A 15,035-nucleotide genomic window follows, 5' to 3' on the forward strand; every position below is an offset into this window, starting at 1 on the left:
TTGCTACAAAATAAAAATACAACAAATTAGGAAATTCACACACCAACTAATAAGTAATATTAACAACAATAAACATTAAAAGATAATTATAACAAGCATGAATAAAAAGGCGGTAATAGCCAAGCACTTTAAACAATAAATATTAGATAAATAATCACAACAAAACAATAAAATAAATTAAACAAGAGGCGGTAGAACCAGCCTTATGATATAAATAATAAATATTAGAAACTAATTAGAATAGACATTAAAAAAACAGTTGAACGAACCAAAATCCAACAGTTAGTTATCCAGTCCACGGTCCAATATCCGAAAAGTTGAGGTCAATTTTTTTTAGGCAGTAAAACCAGCCATTTGGTTTTTTTATATATGATTTTTTTTGTTTTTCAATAATCAAAACTCAATTTGTTACCTTTGCTTGCTAGCTCCCCGGCAACGGCGCCAAAATTGCTTGACCGCCTTTTATGATCGGCTTGTTTTAACTCCCAAGTGCACGAATGTGCGATGTAGCATTTAACTCGGTAAGATCGAGGTCATATCCATAGAGAGCTAGATTTAGAAATTAAGTTAGGTAACAAAAAAAACTCAAGAGAAATTAAATTAACAACAACGTGGTTGAAAATAATTGATGGATTTGTTTTGAAAGATGAAAAAAGTGTAAATAGATTTTAAATGACAAGAAAAAGTGTAAAGATGAAAAAAATGTAAATAGATTTCAAGCAATTAACCGCCTGTAATATCGTCGGTGTTTGGTTTTTTTTTTGACCGAATTAGTGACGGAATAAGGAATTACCAATGATTAATATTCGGATAGATGGATTCCATCGGTAAAAATGTTACTGATAAATTATGTGTCTTACACCGACAGAATGAATCCGTCGGTAAAATGGTGTAGTGACAAAGGGTTTATGGAGAATCACTCGTGTTGGTATGCACACAGAGAAGTATTTGTTCATAATAAGAGCATGAGAGAAAGGGTGGTTGGGTCAACTTCTAGTGCTAGCAACGTAAATGGAGTTGCAAATGACAACAATAATCCTAATAGGAATATGATTATAGATGCAATAAGAATGAATCAAGGTAATGTCAATCAATATCCAATTATAGAAGAAGAACCTAATGCAGATGCAGCTAGGTTTTTTGATTTGTTGAAAGATTCTGACGAACCATTATAGGATGGTTGCATGAACCAGAGTAAATTATCGGCCATAACACAAGTGTTCACCATCAAGTCAAATCACAGGTTAAGTGAGGCCGATTATTACAAGATTATCGAATGGGCGAGAAGCATTTTACCTGAAGGGAACAGGCTGAAAGAGAACTTTTATGCTGCGAAGTCCATGATGAAACCCCTCGATTTAGAATACCAAAAAATTGACATGTGCCCTAACTTCTATATGTTATACTACCTTGAAAATGTTGAGCTGACCAAGTGCATGACATGTGGGCATTCTGGTTACAAACCCAGAATTAAAAGGGCTCTCGTGGTATATACAAAGCTTATATACTTCCCAATCACACCTAGACTGCAGAGGTTATTCATGTCACCAAGGACTACTGAACACATGGCATGGCACCAATCATATGATACGGTTGATGAAGTGATGGTGCATACTTCTAACAGCGAAGCTTGGAAACACTTTAATAGTGTGCATTGATTAGTACTTAAAAGTGCATTTTTATCAAGGTTTTATATCATCATTTTGCACTTGAAGTATCAATAACTCCTTAACTAAAGCATGTTTTATAATAACATATCTAATTATATAAGATACCTTTAATTTATGGTAAATGTTCATCTTAAATGCAGGCCTATCACATAAATGAAAGAATTGATTGATGAGTTGAAGTACTGAAATTGAAAGGATAAAAAGATGGCCAAAGAGATGCTGGTGCAGTCCAAATTGGAACACAGTTCGGTAATTGGGTCATATCTGGAGCTGTAGATCTTGGATTTAGGTCCATTTTATATGGATGGAAAGATAAGACATAGGCCTACAACTTTCATGTGGAGCCCAAGATTTAACAAGGCCGTTTTCAAGTCCAAATTATAGCAACAAAGAAGAAGTCTGAATCTGTCCTGCAGCCCAGACACTGTTCAGTGTTCAGCCCATATCTCAAGTTCTAGAAGTTCAAATAATCTCAAATGTTTACCCTGGAAAGATGAGACAATTCCCTAGAACTTTCATGATTCAAGTTTGTTCAAATTATGACTTCATCAATGACGTTTTTGGCAGACAAGAAGATAAGAATTGTCACCAAGTCAAGATGTGGCCACCCACTCATCAATTAGTCAACAAATCAATAGTTCCGAATTTTGGCCTATAAAAGGAGGCATTTGCCATGTATTTAGGCATCTTGGTTTTCAGATCAAGATCATGCTCTTGCTTTCTCTCTTTATATTTTGTAATGCTTAAGTTTTGCTTATATTAATTTCTTGCTTATGCTTTTCATTTCCTTTCCTTGTTTATTTATGTCTCTTCCTTTCATTATGTTTAACTAAGTTAATTATGTCAAGGTGAAAAGGGTACACTAATGGTGTAAGAATAAGTATAATATAAACTTAACATGGATCTTAATGTTGGATACTAACATGCTTTATATTTGCTATCTTGTTCACTTATAATACTTTGCTTGTTAAATGGTTAATCTAGATTTATGTTGTATAACATTTGGTACAACAAATACTTGGCACTTTCATAGCCCATACTGTATGGTATAACCGACACCTGAGCTATGAAAGGAACTTGATTTGTTGTTAACATAAGTTATAATCATGAATGCCTGACAACATTTACAAGTATTAGCATTATTCGAATAAGATAGCTAATGTAATCATGTTAACAATTTATAATCTGATTGGAACCTCCTTGTGTGTGGTTTCCAATTAAATAATAAGGGTTTATACTATACTTGTTTCAAATACCATTAGTGGATCCTCTGACCTTGACATTTGTTGTTATCATTGTTTAATCCTTACGTTAATCTTCCATCTCAAAGTTCTCATCAACTTCTTCTTCTTCTTCTTTATTATTATCATTATTGGTGTTATTATTATTATTATTACTACTACTATTACTTTTACTATTACTATTACTATTACTAGTACTACTACTACTACTACTACTACTATTATTATTGTTGTTGTTGTTACTATTGTTGTTATATTATTGTTGCTTATAATTTATACAAGTAACCTCCCTGTGGTTCGACCCCGGTCTTGCCGGGTTATTTATTACTTCGACACTCCTGCACTTGGGAGAAGACATCAATCTTTTGGTCGTGTCAAGTTTTTGGCGCCGTTGCCGGGGAGGTAAATTCTTGTACAAATTATAGTATTTATTTTATTTTCTCTTTTCTCTTTTCTTGTATCTAACTTTGTTTCTTTTGTTTTGTTTCTCTTTCTTTTGTTTTCTTCTTTCTTTTATTCTCTTTTTACACGTGCATGAGAGTGTGGTCACGTACATTAAGTGGTAGACTTTGTAGGGTATCCTCATCATTTTCAGAAAATATGGCTGAAGAAGATAACCAATCACTTCATAATGAGAATAATGAGAATATTCGGGTTAGAACTCTTAGAGACCACATGAATCCCACAAGAACAAGTGCACCCTCATGCATAGTTTTTCCTCCTGATGCATCTCATTTTAATTTTAAGACAGGCATTATTCAACTTTTACCATCTTTTCATGGCTTAGATTTAGAAAATCCATACTTGCATTTAAGGGAATTTGAGGAGGTTTGCAACACATATAATGACTCAAATTGTAGCATGAACACCATTAGATTGAAGCTTTTTCCTTTTTCATTAAAAGATAAAGCTAAAACATGGCTACAAAATTTGAGACCTGGTTCCATTCGTGCTTGGGATGAAATGCAACAACAATTTTTAAAGAAGTTTTTTCCATCCCACAGAACAAACTCTTTCAAAAGACAAATCATTACTTTCTCTCAAAAACCAGGAGAAACATTTTATCAATGTTGGGATAGGTATTGAGACTTACTTAATACTTGCCCCCATCATGGTTTTGAAACATGGAGATTAGTTTCACATTTTTATGAAGGGTTAACTCCTAGAGATAGGCAAATGGTTGAATTGATGTGCAGTGGAACTTTTGAGGATAAAGACCCTAATGAAGCAATGGAATACCTAGACTTGCTAGCTGAAAATGCGCAAAATTGGGACACCACAGGTACTTATGAGGCACCAAGTAAAACCCAACCTCATACATCTAGTGGAGGTATGTACAACCTTAGGGAAGATCATGACCTCCAAGCCAAGTTTGCATCTTTAGCTAGAAAGGTTGAGGCACTAGAATTAAAAAAGAGTGGTCAATTAAAATCTGTTCAAGACATTGCATGTCAAATCTGTGAAACCAACGAACATTCAACCAATGACTGTCCAACCTTGCCTTCTTTTAAAGAATGTCTCCATGAACAAGCCCATGCATTAAACAATTTTCAAAGGCCCAACCATAACCCATATTCGCAAACATATAACCCTGGTTGGAGAAATCATCCAAATTTCAGTTGGAAGAGTGAGAACAATAATGCTCAAACTTCACAGCCACCGTTTCAAGCACATCATAATTTCCAAAATTCTCATGGATATGCACCTCCTTATGCTCCACCTCCTAGAAGAAATCTTGAGGAAACATTGCATGCATTTATGGAAAAGCAAGAGGCAATTAACACTCAACTTGCTCAAAGCATGACAGATTTTAAAGATACTCTTGCAAAGTTCACATCTGCTCTCAGTTTCCAAGAGAAAGGTAAGTTTCCTTCTCAACCACAACAAAATCCAAAGGGGCAATACAATGTAAATGCAAGTAGTTCTGGAAGCCAACACATGGATCAAGCCAAATCAGTCATCACTCTTCGCAGTGGTAAGGTTATTAAAAAACCCATTCTTGAACCTTGTGAGAATGATGATGAATCAATCTCTGAGGGTAAGGAAGGGGTTGAATATGATCATTGCAAAGAAAAGACTGATTCTCCGCCAGCACTTCCATTTCCTCATGCCATGACCAAACAAAGGAAAGTCAATCACAACTCTGAAATCTTTGAAACTTTCAAACAGGTAAGGATCAATATACCTTTGTTGGATGCTATTAAACAGGTTCCTTCTTATGCTAAATTTTTGAAAGATCTGTGCACTGTGAAGAGAAAAATGAATGTGAAAAAGAAAGCCTTCTTAGCCGAACAAGTAAGTGCCATTCTTCAGAACAATAATGCATTGAAATATAAAGACCCTGGTTGTCCTACAATTTCATGCTTTATTGGAGAACATAAAATTGAAAGAGCTTTACTTGATCTTGGAGCTAGTGTGAATTTACTTCCATATTCAGTTTTTCAAAGTCTCAATCTAGGTGAGTTAAAACCAACTTCTGTGACTCTTTTACTTGCCGATAGATCTGTAAAAGTGCCTAGAGGAATAGTTGAAGATGTGTTAGTACAAGTCGATAAATTCATTTATCCTGTGGATTTTATTGTCTTGGATACACAGCCTGTTGAAGCATGTAATTCATTTCCTGTTATTTTAGGACGTCCATTTCTTGCAACTTCTAATGCATTGATTAATTGTAGGAATGGACTAATGAAGCTATCTTTTGGAAACATGACATTGGAGATGAATATTTTCAACATTTGCAAGCAACTTGGGGATGATAATGATTTACAGGAAGTGGACTTTACTGAAAAATTAGTTCATGATCAATTTCATGAAATTGAGATTGATGAATCTGATGATTTGCAAATGGTCTATTTTCAGGAAGAATCAAAGGCAAGTAATTGGAGACCACAAATTGAGGAATTGCCGCCACGATCAATTGAGCCAATACTTTCAAGTGTTCAACCACCAAAACCTGATTTGAAGCCGTTACCCCTCAATCTCAAATACTCATTTTTGGGAGAAAATGAAACTTTTCCGGTAATAATCTCTTCCAAACTTAATGCACAGCAAGAAGGTAAGTTATTACAAACTCTGAAAATGCATAAAAATGCATTAGGATGGACCATAGCTGACATAAAAGGAATTAGTCCTTTGATTTGCACTCACAGGATTTATTTGGAGGAAAATGCTAAACCCTCTAGAGAAATGCAACGAAGGCTTAATCCTAATATGAAAGAAGTAGTGAAAAATGAAGTCATTAAGCTTCTAGATAATGGAATCATTTATCCTATTTCTGACAGCAAATGGGTAAGTCCTACTCAAGTGGTACCTAAGAAGTCCGGAGTTACTGTGATAACAAATGAAAAAAATGAGTTAATTCCAACTAGGACTATTACTGGTTGGCGCATGTGCATTGATTATAGGAAACTTAATTCAATGACTAGAAAAGATCATTTTCCTTTACCTTTCATGGATCAAATTCTAGAAAGAGTTGCAGGTCATGAATTTTATTGTTTCCTAGATGGCTATTCAGGCTACAACCAAATTGAAATTGCATTAGAAGATCAAGAGAAAACTACTTTCACATGTCCATTTGGTACCTTTGCATATCGAAGAATTCCTTTCGGATTATGTAATGCACCAACCACGTTTCAAAGATGCATGCTTAGTATATTCAGTGATATGGTTGAACGTTTTCTTGAGATTTTTATGGATGATTTTTCTGTTTTTGGTGATTCATTTGATGATTGTTTGACTAACTTAGAAAAGGTTTTGAGCAGGTGTGAAGAGAAAAATCTTGTACTGAATTGGGAAAAATGTCACTTTATGGTAACAGACAGCATTGTACTTGGTCACATTGTTTCATCAAAAGGAATTGAGGTTGATAAATCTAAAATCGAGTTAATTGCTAACTTGCCAACACCAAAATCTATTAAAGATGTTAGATCATTCTTAGGACATGCTGGTTTTTATAGAAGGTTCATCAAGGATTTTAGCGTAATATCTAAGCCCTTGAGTAACCTTCTAACAAAGGATAATATCTTTGAATGGACTGAACATTGTGAAGAAGCCTTTGTTAAACTTAAAAACCAGCTTACTTCTGCTCCAGTCATTCAACCTCCTGATTGGTCTTTACCTTTTGAAATAATGTGTGACGCTAGTGACTATGCCGTGGGTGCTGTCTTGGGACAAAGAAAAGATAAGAAACCCTATGTGATTTACTATGCAAGTAAAACTTTGAATAGTGCTCAAATGAATTACACCACTACTGAAAAAGAATTACTTGCAGTAGTATTTGCATGTGAAAAATTCAGGTCTTATCTTGTTGGCTCACCTGTTGTTGTTTTTAGTGATCATGCAGCATTGAAATATCTTCTTTCTAAGAAAGATTCTAAGGCTAGATTGGTTCGGTGGATTTTGTTACTTCAAGAATTTGATATCACAATCAAAGACAAGAAGGGCACCGAAAATGTTGTCGCCGATCATTTGTCAAGATTGACAACAGATTCAAAATCTGACATCACACCAATCGATGACTACTTTCCTGATGAATCTTTATTTTCTGTCTCTACGATGCCTTGGTTTGCTAATATTGTTAATTTTCTTGTTTCAGGACAATTGCCAGCTCATTGGAGTACCCAAGACAAAAGAAAGTTCTTGAATGAAGTGAAGAACTTTTATTGGGATGACCCTTATTTATTCAAATATTGTCCTGATCAAATATTTCGAAGATGCATTCCTGACAATGAGGTAAGTAGTGTCATTAAATTTTGTCATTCTGAGGCATGTGGGGGCCATTTCTCATCAAGAAAGACAACTGCAAAAATCTTACAATGCGGATTTTACTGGCCCACCATGTTCAAGGACTCACATGCATTCTGTAAGATTTGTGAAAATTGTCAAAAGTTGGGATCTATTTCAAAACGTCACATGATGCCTTTAAATCCTATTCTTGTCATTGAGATCTTTGACTGTTGGGGTATAGATTTCATGGGTCCATTTCCTTCATCATTTGGTTTTGTGTACATATTAGTCGCAGTAGATTATGTTTCAAAATGGATAGAGGCAATTCCAAGTCGAAACAATGATCACAAAACAGTGATAAAATTCTTTAAAGAAAATATTTTGAGTCGATTTGGAATCCCTCGAGCCATGATAAGTGATGGTGGAACACATTTCTGCAACAAGCCATTTGAGTCTTTAATGAAGAAATATGGAATCACTCACAAAGTTGCCACCCCTTATCACCCTCAGACTAGTGGGCAGGTAGAGCTTGCTAATAGGGAGATCAAACAAATCTTGGAGAAAACAGTGAACCCTAATAGGAAAGACTGGTCTTTAAGACTTAATGATGCACTTTGGGCTTATCGAACTGCTTATAAAACATCATTAGGTATGTCACCTTATAGACTAGTCTATGGAAAACCTTGTCACTTGCCTGTGGAACTTGAACATAAAGCTTATTGGCTATTAAAGCTTTTAATTCAAACCTTGATGATGCTGGTCAACTGCGAAAATTACAAATAAATGAGCTTGAGGAAATAAGAAATGATGCATATGAAAATTCAAGAATTCATAAAGCAAGAATCAAAGAGTTTCATGACAAGAAAATATTGAGAAAAACATTCAATGTTGGTAAAAAAGTCTTGCTTTATAATTCTCGACTCCATTTATTTCCTGGAAAACTAAGATCAAGATGGAGTGGTCCTTTCATTGTGAAACATGTGTATCCATATGGGGCCTGTGATATCGAGAATCCAAAGAATGGCAATGTTTTCAAGGTAAATGGACATCGTTTGAAAGTTTACTTTGATAATTTTTCAGTTGAAAATGACTCGATTGAATTGAGTGATCCTGTATATAAAGATTGATTCGTTTTCTCACATTGTTTTGTGTTTCATTTTGCTAGTTTCTCTCACCCCGGTCAAAAGGCGGATAACGGTACTCCGTGACTTAAGTCGGTTCTTTCAGTTTCCCATAATAACTGATATCTGTCTATATTTGTGTAATTCTTTACTCTTTCTCTCTTCTTTGAATCTCTTCTCCAATTCTCATTTCAAAATGGACACCATTCTTGAAAAATTGAAAAAGTACTTTCCCGCTCTGCCTCAGAATGCGATTACAAAAATTTACAGTGCTAGGTGTGCAAGATTGAAGTTGTTAATGGATCATGGAATTCCTGAAGATATTCGTTGGTTGATTGAAGCAAAGGTCCGATTATCAGGTGAGTCCTCCAATTCTTTCATTTCACACATACCTGGAACAGGTAAAAGCACTTTTGCAAAGAAACGTCGTGCAAAACGACTGAAAGTCTGTCACAAATGTGCCAGATGGACTTGTAATGCAACATGTCGTTCTTTAGGAATGGTATCTATAAATCGTGAAGATAAAATACAATTCATTAAGGATGGCCTGAGTAAGGGGTCTTTAGATAATCTTTTGTTGACCCTTGAGACGCATCCTAGTGGAGATGTGCATCGTGCAATTCATGATTTATGGCCCCATTTTCATAAAGAACATGATAGACTTAGTCTTAGGAATCTGACTAAAAAAGACCCTGTTTGCCAGTTTTTAAGAAAACTGGATGGGAAGCCTATCCCCGACCCATAGAGGGCGTTTAAGCCGTTCTTGGACGTAAAACCAAGGGAAGATGTGAGCCACAATCACAACTACCTGTACATACACATGCTTTTTCAAAATAAATAAATAAATAAATAAAGAGAGAGAGAGAGAGAGTGTGTGTGAGACTCTAGCTGGCCTACATATAGGTGGTATGATTGCATCTTCAATTTCTCATCTATAAAATCTTCTCTTCCTTCCCCTCATTTCTACTCATCCCTTACATTAGACAGATATAGAAGCGTGTAGAAATGGCAGGTTCCTCAAGTTATCACATAAAAAATATTTGTGTTTTCGGTGGATCCAGTCCTGGGAAGGAAATAGCATTTTTAGAAATAGCAAATCATCTTGGTCAGGTCCTAGATGAGAGAAAGATTCATTTAGTGTATGGGGGAGGCAGCCTTGGGTTAATGGGGGGTGTGGCGATAGCTGCATTTTTAGGAGGTAGTCAAGTTTTGGGGGTCGTCCCTGAAGCTTTAACAAAAGGGGACATCATTGGAAGAACAATTGGAGAGGAACTACAGGTCTCCACAATGTTTGATCGAATGAATACAATGTTTAACCATGTTGATGCCTTCATTGCCTTACCAGGTGGTCTGGGCACATTGGAAGAGATCTTTCATATTTCCTCTTGGGCCCAACTTCACATTCACCATAAATCTATAGGTTTGCTCAATGTTAATGGTTTTTATGATACTTTGTTGTCTTTTCTTGATCAAGCTGTGGAACAGGAATTTCTAACATCTTCAGCACGACAAATCATAATCTCTGCTGCTACTGCTGAACAATTGATCGACAAACTACAATCTTTCACCCCTGTAATTGATCCTTCCATGAGTCGCATCAATTGGTCAACTACAGAAAGCCGTAAAAAGCTTAGATTGGATTTGAGCCTTCGTTTGTGAATCCTTGTGTCTTTTGGTTTTATTTCTCACATAGTATTTTGTTCTGTTATTTTTTATATTTGTTGAAGTGTGTTTCAGGTTTGTCAGTGTTCGTTGTTTCAGGTGATGTCTTCTATACTCTATCTTTCTACCTTAGGACATTGAGGACAATGTCTCATTTTGGTTGGGGGGAGAGGGTAGTAGTATTTAAAAAAAAAAACAACTAACCAACTAACTGTTTTTGTTTTAAAAACCATTTGGCAAAACTGTTATTACTAGGATGGTAGAGTAAGGGGGAATGACTCTTGAGACGCATCTTAGTAAACATTTTCTAATGGTTATTTGCAATATTCATAACAAGGCCTATTAGAATACTTCTTGAAATATTCAGGTTTACAAACTCTCGCATTGTTATCACTTAATTCTGCTCATATACTCATTTAACAAGTATTCTTAAACCTTCATTTTCACACACACACTTTAACATATGATTGTGGGTTGCACATTGGATTATTACATTATATATGTTCTTTTGTTAAAGGTAACAACTAAGGGATAGGGATAGTCTATAATTTGCAAAAAAATAAAAAAAAAAGAGAAAAAAAGAGAAAAAAAAAAGAAAAAGAAAAAGAAAATGATGATAATAAAAACGTAGATAAGTTTGATTTCGTAGCCTCCCTAACCTAAGCAATTAAGCCCGAAGGGGTGTTTTAACACCTAATACCCTAAAGTCAACTGACTTGGGAGCTATTGGCCCAAAGCTTGTTACATGGGTTAAGGAGAAAAGCTTAAGGGAATCAAACATTGCACTATCTACGTATCAGTATCTGCAACCCGAGTTACTAAGCTCGTAGGGGTGTCTCAACACCTAATGCCCTAAGATCAACTGGTCTGGGAGTCATTAGCCGAAAGCTCGTTACATGGGTTAAAGATGCATTGTGTTTTAAGTTATATGTATAGATAGTTAAAAAAAAAAAAGAGTAAAATAAAATAAAATAAAATAATCCCAACCCAAGGAAGTTAACCTTAAACATTAGAACAAAATATTGTTTTCTTCCAACAAAAGCCCCATCATCTATGTTTCATACATTGAGCACATAACAAGGAAGGTTTATTAATATTTTGTTTAAGAGGTATTGAGCAGATATATAAAATTTAATGAGAGTTTGTTTATCTGGATAGATTAAGGGAAGTTGAATGATGAATGCCTTGCTTTGTGGAATTTGCAAATTTTTTTTCTATTTTAACGCTTTAATTACTAGGGACTAGTAATAACCTGGTTGGGGGGTGTGATTAGTACTTAAAAGTGCATCCACGGTCCAATATCCGAAAAGTTGAGGTCAATTTTTTTTAGGCAGTAAAACCAGCCATTTGGTTTCTTTATATATGATTTTTTTTTGTTTTTCAATAATCAAAACTCAATTTGTTACCTTTGCTTGCTAGCTCCCCGGCAACGGCGCCAAAATTGCTTGACCGCCTTTTATGATCGGCTTGTTTTAACTCCCAAGTGCACGAATGTGCGATGTAGCATTTAACTCGGTAAGATCGAGGTCATATCCATAGAGAGCTAGATTTAGAAATTAAGTTAGGTAACAAAAAAAACTCAAGAGAAATTAAATTAACAACAACGTGGTTGAAAATAATTGATGGATTTGTTTTGAAAGATGAAAAAAGTGTAAATAGATTTTAAATGACAAGAAAAAGTGTAAAGATGAAAAAAATGTAAATAGATTTCAAGCAATTAACCGCCTGTAATATCGTCGGTGTTTGGTTTTTTTTTTTGACCGAATTAGTGACGGAATAAGGAATTACCAATGATTAATATTCGGATAGATGGATTCCATCGGTAAAAATGTTACTGATAAATTATGTGTCTTACACCGACAGAATGAATCCGTCGGTAAAATGGTGTAGTGACAAAGGGTTTATGGAGAATCACTCGTGTTGGTATGCACACAGAGAAGTATTTGTTCATAATAAGAGCATGAGAGAAAGGGTGGTTGGGTCAACTTCTAGTGCTAGCAACGTAAATGGAGTTGCAAATGACAACAATAATCCTAATAGGAATATGATTATAGATGCAATAAGAATGAATCAAGGTAATGTCAATCAATATCCAATTATAGAAGAAGAACCTAATGCAGATGCAGCTAGGTTTTTTGATTTGTTGAAAGATTCTGACGAACCATTATAGGATGGTTGCATGAACCAGAGTAAATTATCGGCCATAACACAAGTGTTCACCATCAAGTCAAATCACAGGTTAAGTGAGGCCGATTATTACAAGATTATCGAATGGGCGAGAAGCATTTTACCTGAAGGGAACAGGCTGAAAGAGAACTTTTATGCTGCGAAGTCCATGATGAAACCCCTCGATTTAGAATACCAAAAAATTGACATGTGCCCTAACTTCTATATGTTATACTACCTTGAAAATGTTGAGCTGACCAAGTGCATGACATGTGGGCATTCTCGTTACAAACCCAGAATTAAAAGGGCTCTCGTGGTATATACAAAGCTTATATACTTCCCAATCACACCTAGACTGCAGAGGTTATTCATGTCACCAAGGACTACTGAACACATGGCATGGCACCAATCACATGATACGGTTGATGAAGTGATGGTGCATACTTCTAACAGCGAAGCTTGGAAACACTTTAACAGTGTGCATTGATTAGTACTTAAAAGTGCATTTTTATCAAGGTTTTATATCATCATTTTGCACTTGAAGTATCAATAACTCCTTAACTAAAGCATGTTTTATAATAACATATCTAATTATATAAGATACCTTTAATTTATGGTAAATGTTCATCTTAAATGCAGGCCTATCACATAAATGAAAGAATTGATTGATGAGTTGAAGTACTGAAATTGAAAGGATAAAAAGATGGCCAAAGAGATGCTGGTGCAGTCCAAATTGGAACACAGTTCGGTAATTGGGTCATATCTGGAGCTGTAGATCTTGGATTTAGGTCCATTTTATATGGATGGAAAGATAAGACATAGGCCTACAACTTTCATGTGGAGCCCAAGATTTAACAAGGCCGTTTTCAAGTCCAAATTATAGCAACAAAGAAGAAGTCTGAATCTGTCCTGCAGCCCAGACACTGTTCAGTGTTCAGCCCATATCTCAAGTTCTAGAAGTTCAAATAATCTCAAATGTTTACCCTGGAAAGATGAGACAATTCCCTAGAACTTTCATGATTCAAGTTTGTTCAAATTATGACGTCATCAATGACGTTTTTGGCAGACAAGAAGATAAGAATTGTCACCAAGTCAAGATGTGGCCACCCACTCATCAATTAGTCAACAAATAAATAGTTCCGAATTTTGGCCTATAAAAGGAGGCATTTGCCATGTATTTAGGCATCTTGGTTTTCAGATCAAGATCATGCTCTTGCTTTCTCTCTTTATATTTTGTAATGCTTAAGTTTTGCTTATATTAATTTCTTGCTTATGCTTTTCGTTTCCTTTCCTTGTTTATTTATGTCTCTTCCTTTTATTATGTTTAACTAAGTTAATTATGTCAAGGTGAAAAGGGTACACTAATGGTGTAAGAATAAGTATAATATAAACTTAACATGGATCTTAATGTTGGATACTAACATGCTTTATATTTGCTATCTTGTTCACTTATAATACTTTGCTTGTTAAATGGTTAATCTAGATTTATGTTGTATAACATTTGGTACAACAAATACTTGGCACTTTCATAGCCCATACTGTATGGTATAACCGACACCTGAGCTATGAAAGGAACTTGATTTGTTGTTAACATAAGTTATAATCATGAATGCCTGACAACATTTACAAGTATTAGCATTATTCGAATAAGATAGCTAATGTAATCATGTTAACAATTTATAATCTGATTGGAACCTCCTTGTGTGTGGTTTCCAATTGAATAATAAGGGTTTATACTATACTTGTTTCAAATACCATTAGTGGATCCTCTAACCTTGACATTTGTTGTTATCATTGTTTAATCCTTACGTTAATCTTCCATCTCAAAGTTCTCATCAACTTCTTCTTCTTCTTCTTTATTATTATCATTATTGGTGTTATTATTATTATTATTACTACTACTATTACTTTTACTATTACTATTACTATTACTAGTACTACTACTACTACTACTACTACTACTATTATTGTTGTTGTTGTTACTATTGTTGTTATATTATTGTTGCTTATAATTTATACAAGTAACCTCCCTGTGGTTCGACCCCGGTCTTGCCGGGTTATTTATTACTTCGACACTCCTGCACTTGGGAGAAGACATCAATCTTTTGGTCGTGTCATGCATCCTCACTTTTCAATTGAATCAAGGAATGTGCGTCTTGGGTTGTATTAGATAGATTGAACCCATTCGGGTCATTTGCTACTCCTTATTCTTGTTGGCTGATCATACTCTGTTTATAACTTGCCATTGGAAATGTGTATGAGGAAGTTCATGTTTTTATCTACTATCATACCTGGTCCAAGCAGCCTGTGCCATAATATAGATGTTTGTCTTTGACCGTTGATTGATGAGTTGATGTAGTTGTGGTCCTCTGGAGCTTTGACTTATGATATATCGGGGAAACAAAATTATGTTATGAGGGTGGCTTTGATGTGCACTATCAATGATTTTG

The 15,035-nt window shown here is 35.1% G+C and overlaps 1 pseudogene; it reads left to right on the forward strand.

Annotated features, from left to right (window-relative positions):
* The first annotated feature begins 4,432 nt into the window (after positions 1-4,432).
* LOC133667875 (uncharacterized) lies at positions 4,433-14,695 on the forward strand (annotated as a pseudogene).
* The last annotated feature ends 340 nt before the right edge of the window (positions 14,696-15,035 follow it).

Source organism: Populus nigra, chromosome 11 (assembly GCF_951802175.1).
Source record: "Populus nigra chromosome 11, ddPopNigr1.1, whole genome shotgun sequence".
NCBI lineage: Eukaryota > Viridiplantae > Streptophyta > Magnoliopsida > Malpighiales > Salicaceae > Populus > Populus nigra.